Source organism: Haemaphysalis longicornis, unplaced genomic scaffold (genome assembly GCF_048455015.1).
Source record: "Haemaphysalis longicornis isolate Haplotype H1 unplaced genomic scaffold, Haemaphysalis longicornis Haplotype H1 scaffold_6, whole genome shotgun sequence".
Classification (NCBI taxonomy): domain Eukaryota; kingdom Metazoa; phylum Arthropoda; class Arachnida; order Ixodida; family Ixodidae; genus Haemaphysalis; species Haemaphysalis longicornis.
In genome coordinates, this window is record NW_027526407.1 from 187,083,297 (window position 1) to 187,098,590 (window position 15,294).

The window sequence follows — 15,294 nt, forward strand, 5'->3', positions numbered from 1 at the left end:
AGGAGAAAAATGCAATCACACTTTTTCAGTACGTTAATGTTATGGACTACTAACCAACTTTTGTAGCGCATTCTAACTTCGGTTTGTGAAGGAAATGACAGCCTTAAGAAAACCCGAACAAACTCATTTTTTTATAAGTCAGTTTTATGCATTATCATCTACCTCACCCGTCTCAAGATGCTCACGACGCCCTTACATGGCGCGGACTGCAAACCGTAACTTACTTCAACGCCCCCATTCTACACCAGTGCCCTCCGAGCCAACACCCCTGCAACTGCCCTTTATGTGAAACTCCGTGCCTGACATACCACCTCGTGAGGGAAAGCCCTTATTATCCAACGCCCCTCCTTTCCACAAGTCCGGAGCGTTACTCGTGCGACTCACAACAACACGGAGTGAACTTCAATACCAGCTTGTCACACCGGCCGGACAAGAACGACGGATGGCGGCTTTTTAGAACGAGGAAACGCCATCTTCCTGGCTTTTTTTTTTGTTTTATTCGGCTTATATACAGTTTTTTCTCCCTTCCAAAAATATTTGCAAAACGAAATGCCTAAAAGGTGATAGTAATTTATTTATTAGGCAGCATATCACGCAAAAGTTGATTCCAGTGATTGATTTACTATGGAGCACTCGTCAATTCGCCGAAATACCGCAAGTGGCGATTGTATTGCGCATGTGGGTGTTTGTGTTTAATCTACTGCTTTGTAAGTCAACCAAAGCTACTATGACGATGTAGAGCGCACTTGATCTCAACTCAGATCGCCCCACAGAGGAGAATTTGGCACTTGAAGTGGTAGCCAAATAAGGGCTTCGCATTAAAAAGGAGTTCAATTGACTGCTGTGAATTGGTTATTTTGAACGTTAAAGAGGTACCGACACCAAGTTTTCAAGGCGAGATAACTTCGGAGATAGATTGCTGGAAACACGCATACTTCCTATGCAAAATATCAGTGGCAAATACAGCATAGAGCATATTTAAAAACAATTTTAAATTGTGCGAAACGCAACCGAGCCTCATCGGAGGACCTCGCGCAATCGACATCCCCAGGATTTGTAGTAAATAAACAACATCCAAACACGTCACGATTTTGTGCTCGCCGCTTTCGAGTGCCGACGCTTTTTGCCTGCTCACCGCTATAATAGGGCATCGGAGACTCTGCTCTAGAGCAGCGAACGATCCGATCGACGGTGGTAAAGCACCTTCATCGGCTTTTAGCTAGGCCGATGAAGGGGCTTTAGTTGGCGGTAGAGGTGCCGGAATTTTCTTTGCTCATCGGGTAACTGGCCGCGACTTAAGTTCTACAGCGACTCCAGGCGCTCTAGTTTAATTGTTTTCTATAATACTAGAAGCAAAAACGCGCCTCGGACACCAAAAGCACCGTGATAGAGCCGCACAGTCACTCCGCTGGCGGCAGCCACGGCAGCGAAGGTGTGCATACCGGAGCAGGTAGCTCGAGCGATGGCTTGTTACCTGGTAGCTGCATGAAATGAGACTTAACTCCCAAACCAGGCAGCACATACGAGAAAGTAGTTAATGATGGGACGGCGGTTCGCATTCAAAATTAGAAGCGGCTTAGCTCGGCTATGCAAGGATATACGTAGCGTGAGCTATGGTTCAGCTGGTTGAGCCCAGCTCAGCCACTGCTTATTCTTTTAATTAGGCGGCTGACCAGATCAGTACGTACGGGTATTCGAAAAAAACTGCTGGCGATGCGGATTCAACAGTGCAATGGCAGCTATGCCCTGTGCTATCCGTCCGACGGTCACGTGGACAGCTTTGTTTATACAAAATCTCACGTTTCCCGGCACCTCCAGAAACCGAAACTGAGACTGGCGGCATTAAAACCGCCTCTATTTAAACAACCGTCACACGCTGATGCAAATGCCTTTTCCACACAACATAAGTATGTCATTAGCTACTTATCTCAACAAAAACATACAAGATGCAACATTTTTGTGTCAGTGCCCCTATAAGAATATTGCCGTGTAAACAAGACGGTTCGAGAGATCAGCACTGATGTAAAAGATCGTGAAAGATCAATGAATACTTTTAGTCTGCACGGACACCCCGGTATCTGACCAAACAGGGTTTTCGGAACTTACAGGTTTTCGATTCAAAATAAATGTTTTCAAGGTCAACAGCCGCCATCAGAGCTGCAGTCATGCCGCTATATATTTTTTTTTCTACAGAGCAGAGAGGACGCGTGAATACGGTATTTCCTCTCACTCACTGAAAGTGAACACTACAGTAAACTGGACGCGTGGTGGCGCTGCTCTGTTCTAAAGGCCGGTTCACATCACTACTGCAAAAGATGCCTCTCTCCGAGTCCAAATCGTCGTCGGACGTCTGAAAGGAACCCTACTTGTGGATTTTTCGCCCTCGGAAACCCCTGGACCAGACTTACGTCAGAGTGAGAACGTTTTCATACTTTACCACCGGTGCGCTCAGCGCCCACCACGCTAGGCTGCATGCCTATGCCTAATAGAACAACCCCAGCCCCCTCTCTACGGCGCCGCGCGGCGGCCAGCCGACGGCAACTACGTCGGCAACCAACGCAAATCAACGCATGGCGCCCGCGTCGAACTCGGATGAAGCGACCCCGACCTCCGACATAGACACCTCGACGGCACCGTGAGACGACATCTGCCCCTCCGAAGTGACCGAAGGACGAGGCTGAATGGTCTGCTACCGTAACCGCAGTCTGCAAAAGCTTTAAGTCCTACGCGCGGTGAATCCCTCGCAGAGAACGCTGAGCCCCTCTCCGATTAAGCGAGGAACTGCTAAGCATGCACTACGTCTACCCCCCCTACCACGGCAGCACGTGAAAGTCGTTTTCCGCCCGCAAGAAGGACTCGATGTCACCAATCTAAGCGCCGCCATCCTACGCCCGGTTATCCTTGTGGCTGCTGGGCTCACCAAACCACAAGCCGCAGAAGACAGCCTCCGTCCCAACGCGGCTAGAAACATTTTTGTTATGAGTACCCCAAGCATAGAGAGGGCGAAAACATACATCATGGTGCGTCAGAGAAGCATTGCGAATCGGGCCTACAGCACCCTCGCTTATGTGGCCTCCCCGGAAGACACCTGTAAAGGAGTTGTACACAGAATTCCACCCGAGGATACACGTCAAGACATCATTGATAGCATTGTAAATTCTGCTAACCACCAGGCAATACACGCCAATGTATGCGGACGACAAACACCGCTCTCATCGCATTTGCGGACCTAAAGTTCTCCTCCTTATATACTACGGAGGAGCGGAATTTCGCTGCGACATACACAAGCAAAAATCGGAAGCATGCCTTGCAGGCGGAGCAGTGGGGCATAGGGCTGACGTGTGCCCGAATCCGACATCCAGCCGCTGCCAGGGATGTGGGCAGCCTACCTCAGAAGACCACCCACACTGGTGCACGCCTAAATTCCCCCTCTGCAAAAGAGGCCACCGTTTTGGCGACAAAAGCTGCACGCGACGCTTCAAGCCACTGCCTTTTCCAAGCAAGCCATCCAACATCCACGTACCAACTTCAAGGAAAGACGATTCCCAGCACCCATCCGCGCCCCGTTGGAAGACAACGCCGCCAGGATCCCGCAAGCGTAGGGCCGCGGCTGATCCACCTGCTAGCACGGAGGAGCCACCTGGCGCTACCCGTGCACAGGGCCCTGCGTGCGGACCTAAGCATTCCTCCCAGAAGATCAACAATTCAACATCCGCAAAGGTGAGCTGGGCGGAGATGGTAGCTTCCCGAACATCACCAGAATCACATATAGTGAGGTAGCTGAACTTAAACAGCTCCTATTTAACACCCTGGAAGAAAACGAAAAGCGTAGCGCCAAGGTAGCTGAACTACAAAAACAGATAGCCACCCTCACCGACGCAAACGGGGCCGATACCAATGGCCCCATAGATAGCGATGCCAACTCCCCCATGGAAAGCGAATTCGCTCTTCATTCAGATTCCCTCCGTAGGCCTCCCAAAGAGGAATCGGACTGTAGGTTCATCTACGTCCGAAAAGTGAAATTCATGGCAGCCAAGAGAAAATTTCTAAGGAGGTAAGGAGGCCATCAGCCCTAGCTACAAAACAATTCCAGCCCGGCTGATCTTATCTTTTCTAAATTGTCAGCCTTGGAAGCACGACAGGCAGAAATAGAATCTCGACCCTCTCTTAAGACAGCATCCAAATCATACAATTTCCCTTCATTATTCGACGAAAAAGACCATGGCGCTGAATAACATCATTATTTAACAGTGAAACTGTAGAGGATACCGCCGAAAGAGGGGCATCCTTCAGCAGGCCTTAGAAAACAAACTTGTGGGTTCGATCCCTCACGTAATTTGCCTCCAAGAAGTTGGCGCAGTAGCCAAATTAGACAGCTACAAAACTTTCATGCCTAAGTCCCAAAATCCACCTGCAACCTCCATACTTACCGTAATTGGATTGCCCAAGAACATGAGATAGACAGCGAGGTGGATCACACATTTATCGAAATTCTTACAAACGTAAATCGGAGAAACACCCTATTTGCTCTAAATATTTACAGCAGTGCGAAGGAAAAGGACTCTTGCCCTCGTCTTTCCCTAATTCATGCAGCTCTGCGTACACCGGTTAAGCTACCCATAGTCATCCTGGGCGATTTTAACGCGCAGCATTCCGCTTGGGGCTACTCAAGGGCCATAACTAAAGGGCGCCGGCTGTGGGAAGCTGCACAAAATGAACACCTAACATAACATACCGACCCCCTGTTTCCCACACGTCAAGGAAACAGCGTCTGTGCAGATACGACACCTGACCTATCATTCACCATAAACACAACAGGGGAGGTTAAATGGGCTAACACTGGGCAGGACTTTGGCAGTGATCATAGGCTCATCCAACTCGAGGTACCCGCGTACCTAAAATATTCCCAAAAAAGAAACAACACGTTCATCGACTGCGACCTCTTTCTTAAAACAACACAAGACACTACACCTACACTCGAAACTTTTTCAGAATGGGAGGAGGAGGTACGCAGCAGGGTCGCAAAAAGCCACCAAAATCATACAATCACACCTCAGCCTACCGCCGCTAAACTCGCGTCTGTCGAACCTAATCCAGGCTAGAGACAGCCTCAAAAACAGACTGATCCGCAGCAAACACAGCCGTGGCCTACGCGCAAAAATAGCTTACATCAATTGGGAGACTGAGAATCACGCATGCAGACTGGTGTCCCGAAAACTGGTATTCAGTATGGGATTCGCTAAATTACACTTTCAGTTCCAAAAAACGTGTAATATCTTACGCCACCTTCTTGATCCGACGTCTACCAAGTCGTCCCACAACCAAGCCGTGTCCCTTCTGATACACAACTATTCGGGGATGCGACACGCACTCATCACATTTTTACAGAAGTACATACCACATGGCTTTCCAACAGAACACCCGCCGTACGCCTGAGAGGCCAACGCCGCCTTAGATGTACCTTTTACAGAAGCCCAGGTCAAGGCTGTCATTTATAATCTAAACATTAGTTCGGCCCCTGGCCCTGACCAGATTACTAATGCGATTCTTCGGCAGTTGGATGACTGATCCATCACTGGAATCACGGCACTTTTTAATGAATGTTGGTCCAAGGGTGTAATTTCGGAAAAATGGTGAACGGCCAGGACCATACTCATTCTGAAGCATGGGAAACCGCCACATATCAATCATCTCAGACCAATATCCCTAACATCGTGCCTAGGGAAACTACTAGAGCATGTTGTTTTGACCCGAATCACGCAACACGCCGAAGAGACTCAGCTGTTCCTCACAAAATGCTAAATTTAGCCCTCATCTATGCACTCAGGATCTTATGTTGCAACTACATCATCACATTTTGGATTCGGCATACGCGCCAAAGCACACAACTAAGGTTATTCTGGGTTTAAATATCTCCAAAGCCTCGGACATTGTGCGACACTCGGCAATAGTAGAGATGGAGAACAAGAATGGCTTTCGAGAGCGCACGTACAACTACATCAAATCGTTCCTCTCATCTCGTATACTCACCCTTCATTTCGGAAACATCCACTTGGACCCCATTGAACTTGGTAGCCTTGAAACGCCCCAACGATCGGTACTGTCACCTTTCTTGTTTAACCTCGCCATAAGGAAACTTCCTCGCCCTTCTCTCGGACATACCCTACCTACATCATTCCTTCTATGCAGACGACATCACCCTGTGGATGCTCGAGACTCGGATGGCCAAATACAAGAAGCCCTGCAACGGGCAACTCAACCATTGAGGAGTACGCCGCCATGCGCGGCTTATCGTGTTCCCCCCAAAAATCGGACCATTTCATCTACAAACCAAATCATAAAAACCCAGCGATATTTACCTTAACCACATCCTCAGGAGCCAACATTTCCATAGTTCACACCATAAACGTTTTGGGACTCCCCCTAAATGATATTGTCCGGCATACGGATGCAATGAGGGAGATCGAGAAGGGGGTATATCAAACCACCCGACTCATCTCCAGGGTTTCGACGAGGCACGAGGGCATCGAGGAGTCCAACCTCATAAAGATGGTGCAGGCCTTCGCCATCTCGCGCGTTACAAACGCATTGCCGTTTCTCACCTTGCGGAAGACGGAGCATGAGAAAGTTGTTAGCCTCCTCCGCACGGCACACAAGCGAACGCTCCACCTCTCCCACACACATCAACTGCCAACCTACTGCACCTTGGGATACACAATACCCTCTCCGAACTTGTAGAGGCACAGCCAACCGCACAGCTAGATAGGCTCTCTCGCAGCTCTTCTGGTCGGTGTATCCTGAGGTCTTTGGGCCTGGTACCACAAACACCACACTACACGCTACTGGTTGCCATTCCCCCTCCTCTGAGGAATGTCATCAGAGTGCCTCCAATGCCTAGGCGAATGAGCCCCATCCACAAAAAGGAACGCCATGAGGCAAGAGCGAAGGCCCTGGCCAAACAACACCCACCGGGTCTCGTGTGGTACACACCGATGCCACCCGATATCAAGACAGGAACGCATCAGTAATAGCGGTGGTTGACTCCAAGGGGAGCCCCATCGCTACAGCATCTGTAAGCTGCACTTCGTGCACAGACGCAGAGGAAATCGTAATCGGTTTAGCCATAGCCTACAGCCAGTCTCCGCATCTTAGCATCATAACTGATTCTAAATCAGTCGTACTAAATTTTTAAATGGCAGGGTATCACCGAGAACCTTGGCAACCCAGTCGCAATGGCCCACACCTCATAGCCGGACCTTCCACATCATCTGGTTGCCGGCATATTCTGTCCTGATGTGGAATGAGAGAGCCAGTGAGACTGCTCGGGATATGGTTCTCCAAGAGCCTCACGAGACCCCTGAAGATATCCCGCAACCTTTCTGCTATAAGGACCGCCTCCATACTTTTGCCCATATCCTTGAACGTTTCCACCAGAATCGGGCAGTTTTTCCAGCACCGCATCCATCGCTCAGTCAAAGGCATGCAGTCCTTTTCAGGCAGTTCCAAAGATTATCATTCCCCACTCCACACCTCATGTCCATCATATATCCTGGCGAATATAAAGAAGCTTGCCCCTGCTGTTCTGTGAACGAGCATCACTTCACCACATCATTTGGTCATGTTCATTAATACCCGCATCACGTAGAAGCAATCATCCCATCCTTAATAACATATCATCCTTAACAGAGTGGGAGACTGCCATCTCTAGCCCTGCTCCCCACGTGCAAGAAGCCCTCGCCCAGTTCGCTGAAGACACCGAGCTCCGAAAATACCGGGAGCCCCGCTGTCTGGGTGACTGTGTGAACAGCTCAGTGGTGCAATCACTACAACTTTTGAGTAAAATAAAGTTACTACTACTACTGCTACTACAGTAAATTATTTGATTCCACACAGCATCTCAAAAACAGAGTAACAAAGGCGGCCCTCAAATAACTTTCATTGAAGTGAGACTTTATATGGCTTGGCGAAGGGAAATCCAGGTCGCGAGCGTACGCAAAAACCTCCTCAAACACAGCCCCATCCCCATGCGGAAAAAACCAGGTTTTAGAGGGACTAGGCTTAAGGGCAAGGAGGTTGCCTTGGTTTATTGATGGACTAGCAGCACTCTCGCAACTTCCGACGCTGGTAAGTCACAACGGCGCATCGGAGAGACCGAAAGAGTCTCCCTAGCACCAGAGGGCGCGCTCGGTGAGCTACTACGTCAAGCACTGCTGAAGTAACAATCGCGGGCTGCGGTGGTTACGGTGCTGGCGGAGCATTGTCAACGTCCATGGACAACGTTCGCTTGCAATCCTTCTTCAAGGAGAGGAATGGAAAAGTTTTTAATTTTGGAAGAAAAAAGTGTGTACTCACTTTCAATGTAGCCGAATTGACTGCCTTCGGTATTTCAGGCTTTTATCTAACTCTTCCAGCTAAATATCAGCGGACGTGTATTCGACTTTATTACCCACAGCGGTATTGCTTACGGCAGTGTAGAGATTAATGATTTGAAGTGAAGGTTTCGTAAGAAAATGGATTTGTTGCTTGAATTTGTTGCAGACGGTGTCAAGTATGCCTTGCCCAATCTTCCATTTCTAAGAGTTTCTTTAAGTCGCATTCTTTTTTGATGCGTTGAAATGAAAGCTTTAACGGAGCATATAACTTTTTTCTAGTTCTTTATTTTTTTCTGCAAGGCGGTGAATGCCTGCAAGGACGCTATCCCTGAATTGACTACCCCTATGGTGAGTTAATTTCTTTCTTCATACGTATCACTGTCTGCATGCAAACATTAAGGCAATTTTCAACTCAACATGCAATCTTCTACTCACACTCTGTATGGTTGTTTCCTCCACATCTTCCAGTTTTTTTTTTTTCAGCCATGTTTAGAAATGTACAATGTTTCGAAACAATATTGTTGAACCATGTATTTTCCCTGGACTTTTTTTTCTAAATATACCCTCCCTCTACGTATAAAGGATAACGTCTCGTAATCATCTTTCCCGCAATACTATGGACTTTTTTTTCTAAATATACCCTCCCTCTACGTATAAAGGATAACGTCTCCTAATCATCTTTCCCGCAATACTATTTGCCCGATCACTCGCAGTCCCTTTTACTGTGTAAAAAGTGCTGTCCAATTTGTATTCTCATTTTGCATAGCAGTACGTAAACAATGTCTCAGAATAAATGAATTTCAAATGTTTTTGAAACTAAGAGAAATCCCAATGAAACAAAAAATTCTAGGAAAACTAAGCCCCCTTTCTGATGCAATGAAGGCGAACGCGTTTGTATCGAATTTTCGAACGGCTCTACCGGAACATTGTCGGCCCCCATTAATAACAAGTTCTCTTGATGTAAACGGTTGAGAGTCTATCGCAACATTGACTACACCAATTAAATATGTGGAGTAAGCGTGGCGTGGATGGTTCCTGCAGTGGTTCCTGCAGTGGCGAGTGACCGGTGACATGCATTTGACCTCTCATTATCATCACCGTAATAATTTTGCCTTCGCGACGTTCTCTTCCTCTTTCGGCAACTACCACTGCGAGCTTTGAACAAACAGGCAAGTGGCGGCAACGTCCTTGCTACTCACAGGAAAGCTGCTTATGTATTTACCATGGTAACATACCGCGTGCGGGTAAATGTCGCTTAAACAAGTTATTTTCGATTCAAGATGAAACAGGCCGCTTCCCCCTTCTGCGCTCTTTGTGACGTGTGCGAGGACTTGAACCACGTTATATGGGAGTGTACGCGGCATAGAGCAGCTAAAATGAGCCTTTTAGTGTCCTTGGGTCGTCCGCTTTCTAGAGGACTAACTCTAAGTGACATGCTAGGCCCTTGGTCAAACGCTAAACGAGCATATCGAGCAACAAAAGCTCTATTGTCTTTCCTGCGAAGCGCAGGTCTTGATCCGACTCTTAAAACAGGACTCTCTTAAAGGGACACTGAAGTGATATGTAAACATTGCGGGATTACTAGCGCAAATTGTAGTCCGGAGTCCCCAGGCCATGTTTCGACCACTCTAGGCGCGTTTACGCGATTTTATTTAGTAGAAAAACTAATTCCAAAATGCTGTCCTCCTCTCTTTACGCTCGCCCATTTTCTGTGGCGTTTTCGTGTGACGTCAGGAGGGGATGAGCTGGCAATTGGCTGCGCTACTGCACGGCTCCCCGGCCTTCAGACAGAGTCAGTCGGCCCAGCGTTTCGTCCGCCGGCCGCCGGCGGGTCGTCGCAATCAAGGAGGTTAAAAAAAATTGCTTGGTCGCAATTCGTTCGCTTAGTTGAAACGAAGCCAGGACACGTTGAGGAATGAAAGAATGTGCCTTTCTTTACTTGGTTTGTTTGTACACTGTATCTAGCTCCAAGTCAAGGTCGCTTCACACAAGCGCTGCACAAGCGCACATGCGACGCTTCGCTGACTGGTACGCCAGTAGGAAAATATAAGGCCTCTTGAAGGCGGCAGAAGAGTCAGCGAAGTCAATATAGGTACTAAGGAAATAAAATCAACTGATATTTTTACTGAACAGCGTAAAACTAGGGCGCCGGAAGCACTTTTTGGCGCTGGGCGAACAAGCACAGCGGTCAGCAGCACGACTACGCATCTGCGAACGCTTTTCCGTCTACGAAATGCAATTGCTAGACGTGAGCTACTGTGGAAACTCGGGCGACGCTTACTGCACGAGCGCAGTACACCTAAGCTGCTTGAAATGACAAAACTAAATAAAAGTGTAAACTGGTTGTACAATATACACCCTATATTAGCAAAGCCTTCGCATCTCGCTGGTCTGGGGCGCTAGGTATGCCAGCGCAAGTGTTTTGCAAGTCACGAGTTCGAATCCCCGCGGGTACGTGCTTTTTCTTTTGCCAGTTAACTTTTTTGTTTTCCGCCGATGTTTTCTATATTGAGTTCACCTTTTTTTGGGCCGCAACGTTTATGGCTACACGAACTAGTTCACAAAAACGCGCGCAGGCTGGCACTGGCGCGCTAGCGAGTTCTCGTTGGCGTGCTGTTGCCATAAGCACCGACTGCTTGCAGGCAGTGGGCACAGGCCAGAATGAACAGACCCTTGGCCTGGTGCGAACACGCTTTTTACGATACAGGCATGAGGGAGGCAAGCTCCAAATATGGGGAAAAAGCGCATGACATTTGGGCGTCTGCGGGTACGCGGAGGGCGTTCATGCACTGCGTAGGTCTCGGCTAGTGAATGCTACGACTACAAGCCGTCCTGGGAGGCTTATCTTGTGCATTTTACAGCCGACAACATGGCAGAAGCGCGGTACGATGATTACTGAGATATTCAGAATGCCCATCCAACAACGCCATTGGTTATGTTTTACAGAACCGAAACCGAAACCGAAACTTGTTTGATTGCTAACCTTGGGCATCGTCCAATCACGGCGCCCCTCCTCCCAACGTCACAGCCTTAGTTGGTGCGGCCGCCGCAAACCGCGCATGGTAGTTTTTCTTCTTTCGCGCTTTGTAAAATAATTAGCGATTTGTCAACCGGATAAACGATGAAAAGTGTGCTAATTTGAGCCAGTCTACGCAGTGCAAGCAAAAACGGGAGCTTGACAAGTTCACTTGAGTGTCCCTTTAATGAGCGCGTTATCTTAATCACAGTCATTATCATCATGTGTTCATTGATTTCATTTTTTCATACATCTGGTGTAGCAAGCTAGGCGCCTCGGCCAGGCTAACCTCACCAGTACCATTAAAGACTATTCTCTCTACCTCTTTAGCCCACGCCGTTTGGCGGCCGTCTCTAGGCTGAACCGCGTTTTCAGGGTAACCGAGTGAATGATGGCACGACCAATGAGTAAAAAAAGGCGAACGATGAAAGAAAGCACAGAAGAAAAGTGTCACAAAATTGGGAGGGGAGGCCGTAGCGGCGTGGGCCACCGCTATCCGAAAGTGGGCGGTGGGGGAGAGGAGGGCATGTCTGCTGTGCCCGCACGAGGCGCTCGACGGAGCGACGCTTGGCGAAAACGTGAGGGCGGCGTGCATGTGACTACGATGTGTGTTCGCTTCAGACGCGGGTCGCGGTCCCTTCCTGAGAAGCACTTCGCGCGCCAACGCAGAGGCTCATCATCAGTGCAGTCGAGAGTACCCACGAGTGAGTGCTGCCTCAGCGCACTGCTGCTGTGCCCAAATATCGCATTAGGGAGCATCGTAATCGCCAGCCAATTTTTCGGCTGGGAGGCTGGCCAAATGAAACCCAAAAAATGGCGGCGGCTGAGCTCAGCTAACCTTGGATATGCAAAGAAACAGCTTGGCTTGGTCTGGTTTAGTCTTGGTTCCGTTGGTTAATCTTTGATTTACCTGTATTGCCGACCTTGTATCAAAGCCGTTCGTTTCCGTGCAACGCTCGCAGAACGGGACCGGGCGAACGCAGCGTTCGACGGGCGCGAGACGTGTCACGTTGCCCAAGAAAACGAAGCGCCGCATTCATGGTAGGCTTAGAGGGTGGCTGGCTGCCTCGGCCTCCGCTTCGGCGGCGACCTCTACCCGTTCGGCGCAGAACGACTGAAAACGTGGCTGTGTGCGCAGCTCCGACGACGGGCCGAACTAATCACGCGATGCGCTTCGTGGGGTGTGTCGTCGGGGGTGTCTCCGGTCCAAAGGTGACCTTGCGCATCGCTGGACGTCAATAGTAAAGCTTTGCTTTAATATCCACATGCGCGTGCTGCGGCAGGCGCACGTGCCGGCGAGTGCGTTGAACAGGTTCACGCGGAGGATATCTGTTAGTGTACGAAAGCTGCAGCGTTAGGTTTAGCCAGTGAGGGTGTGAAACACTTTACTAAACCGAGAAGACATCATTGCTATGTACAGTAAAGCAATTTATGTTAACTGCTAAGTGTTGGCCTAGAAACAACGTAGGGAAAATGAAGTGAGCGAGGATATTTTGTCATGATTTCCTTTACTAGTTTTCGAAAACAAGAACATCGAACTCCCTGTTTGGCCTTTCGTGGATAAATTGGCCTAGGCGCATAGCGGCTTACCTGGATACCATCTTATGTGTTCCTGGCGACACGCAAGACCACTGCGTCGGCGCTTGATTGCCGTTTAGGGAACCTAGCTTGGATGAATCCCGCATCTCGGATTTCGTAATTGGTAGATGTCCCAGTTGCGCAGCCTTTATTAGAAGGCTCAAAGTCATGACACACGTTAGTTCATGCACAATAAAAATCTCACCTCCTTATAAGAGTTAATACTTGAAGGCTTGTGCCGGCGTTGCAGAGAGTTCCGGACAAATAAGCGCGTCATTAGTTTTCTACCCACTTTGCCCAGAAAAAGGTGTGTGCATAATGCATCGAAAACACCCTCGGTGAGCAAGGCGCTCACCAAGGGATCTACGCTTTCGTGCTCCAAACAAAAGCGTAGAACTGTTAGCATCAGCTAGACGAGGGCTCAAAGAGGCATTTGCAGGAATCGTAGCTATCGTGTACTCCTCCATAGCACGTCATGTGCAGGAGTAATTTTTCAGGTGCTGAGGATGTTTGTTCGCAAGCCTGCGAAAACAAAACGAGTCGTTAGATGCTTTCCGAGGCTCTGAATGCAGATGGAGGTGTCGTCTTTATTTGGGGCAGCTTAAGTCGTTTGTGGTAGTTTTCAGAAAGCCCACCATCATGATGGGCGTGTATAGACCGAGGTGCGCAAATTTAAACATTTTCGACATGAAATCTGCCGTGTAAGTTCTAATCATTTATCACTTCTCTTTCACGAAAGTCCAGAGCACCTTTGTACGGAATTTGCACCTTCTAGCACCAATAGTTTTGGAGATACAGTCTAGTCCACTTATAACAATATCCAAGTGCCAAGAAAATCCCATCGTTATAACCGATAATCGTTATAAGCGGGTCGAGAAAAAAAAAGCCACAAGAGAGATCAAAATATTTTATTAGCATGCAAGTGAGGTAGTGCAACTACTCGTTTGCAGAAAAGCCATAGTCAGTCAGCTTTGACTGCTTCACGCGAAGCTGACGCACATCTTTTTCGAGAGCATCTAATTGCTCCACATAGCTGAGCGGGAGGTCCTTCGCGAAAATGAAGTCCCGTAGGGACTGTATCATTCGTTGGGCCTCGTGCGATGACGGTACCTGGGTAGGCTGCTCAGCCGCGTCGTCGTTGTCGTCGCTCTCACCGCTGTCCGCTGCACCACGCACACTCGCAACGATCGCCTCGTCACTGAGGCACTCGGACGTTTCCACACCATCGTCGGCATGGAGAAAATCGTCGAGACCCGACGCGTCTTCGTGAAGCGCCGGCCATAACTGTGGCGCCCCTTCATCGTCGGGTGCTTCCGTGGCCTCCCCTGGGATCGCTTCCTCCTCGTTTTCTGAGGGGTGGACGGGATGCAAGGCGCGTCGCGTGCTGTCGGCGCCGAGTGCCGGCGCCAGCGCCGGCGGCAGCTCGCATTTTCGACGCGCGCCGGGTAAGCGGATTCAATCGCTATATCCGATATCGCGGCTCGGGAGCATCGTAATAAGCGGGTTATTTTACCATAGAAAGCATACAAAATTGGACGGTGCAATCGTTGTCCATCGTTATATCCGATATATTGTTATAAGCGGTATCGTTATAAGTGGATTCGACTGTATAAATATATTCTTTTTTTCACAGGCGCGGGCAGGGGGCGGGGGCACGTTCCCTAGAGTCACACCTGGTCTCAAGGCAAATTAAACAGAACTACTTGGAACATTGCTGGTGCTAGGCGGGACAAGGACGAGGATTTACACACACCATAGCCTCCTTTATACTTTCTGTGCCTGCGACGTCAGTGGGAGAACAATAGGAGGGATCCGTCGCTCGAGTTGCGGAGAACCGCCGCTCGCTTTGGTGGGGGCGCAACTTACGTAGAGTACCTAGGCTGCCGAGGGCGTCGGCGCGCCGTTGGCGAGCACGCAGCAGTGCCGGCGTGCGCCCGTTAACGCACAGTTATAGAGCTCTCTTGCTTGCAGGTTGCGTGTTTTCTAACAAAAGCTGTACTTGTGGGAATACAGGAAGAGGTACAGCCATTATTCAAAGGATTCTAGTGGTGCTAAACGTAAGAGTAATATTTAACAAACACTTGGAACACTTATACGGCCGAGAATCGAAGAAACATCATGCGTAGCAGCACAACGCCTTCACAGACTGCGGTGGGCAATGTGCGGAGTTAAATTACGATTACCACGACCCAAAAAAACTATGAAAGAAGGAAAACTATCAAGTGCATATAAACGTGCTGTTACAAACAGCATCGCATTTTTTGCTGGAGAAGCCTGTGATGGATGTCGTGACGCAGATGTCTTTTTTTTCTCCAGCTAGCGGTATAC